The 375-nt window shown below is 65.3% G+C and overlaps 1 protein-coding gene across 1 annotated transcript in view; it reads right to left on the reverse strand.

Moving 5' to 3' along the window:
• Positions 1-375, reverse strand: part of RBFOX3 (RNA binding protein, fox-1 homolog (C. elegans) 3) — a gene marked incomplete at its 5' end in the record, with an annotated part of 19,388 nt that overhangs the window by 874 nt on the left and 18,139 nt on the right. The window lies entirely within an intron of this gene.

Consider the following 375-nt stretch of genomic DNA (forward strand, 5'->3'; position numbering starts at 1 on the left):
TTCGCTTTGGTTTCTGACGTCAGAGCTAAGGCACCCCTGAGGCTGGTGCGGCCCTGCGGGCAACAGGCACTGCCCATACAACACGATCAGCACTGAGTCTTGGCTGGTGGAGGGGGCACTGTCCTGCCCACACCCCGGGGGGTGGGGGGGACGAGGACGGTGGCCAGTGCTGGCCTCCTGCGCCCGGCATCCTCCGTGGCTCTTACACCCCTGCACGGGCATGGGCCGCCCGGTGGGCGTGGCTCTACTGCTAGCTCAGCCCCGCCCCTCTGCGTACTGTACCTGAACCGGCTCGGGGTGGGGCACACAACAAGTCAGAATTGGAACCAAGTTCTCAGACACACGGGGGAAACCAGGGTCAGACACACACGCCCA

Source organism: Myotis davidii, unplaced genomic scaffold (assembly GCF_000327345.1).
Source record: "Myotis davidii unplaced genomic scaffold, ASM32734v1 scaffold991, whole genome shotgun sequence".
NCBI lineage: Eukaryota > Metazoa > Chordata > Mammalia > Chiroptera > Vespertilionidae > Myotis > Myotis davidii.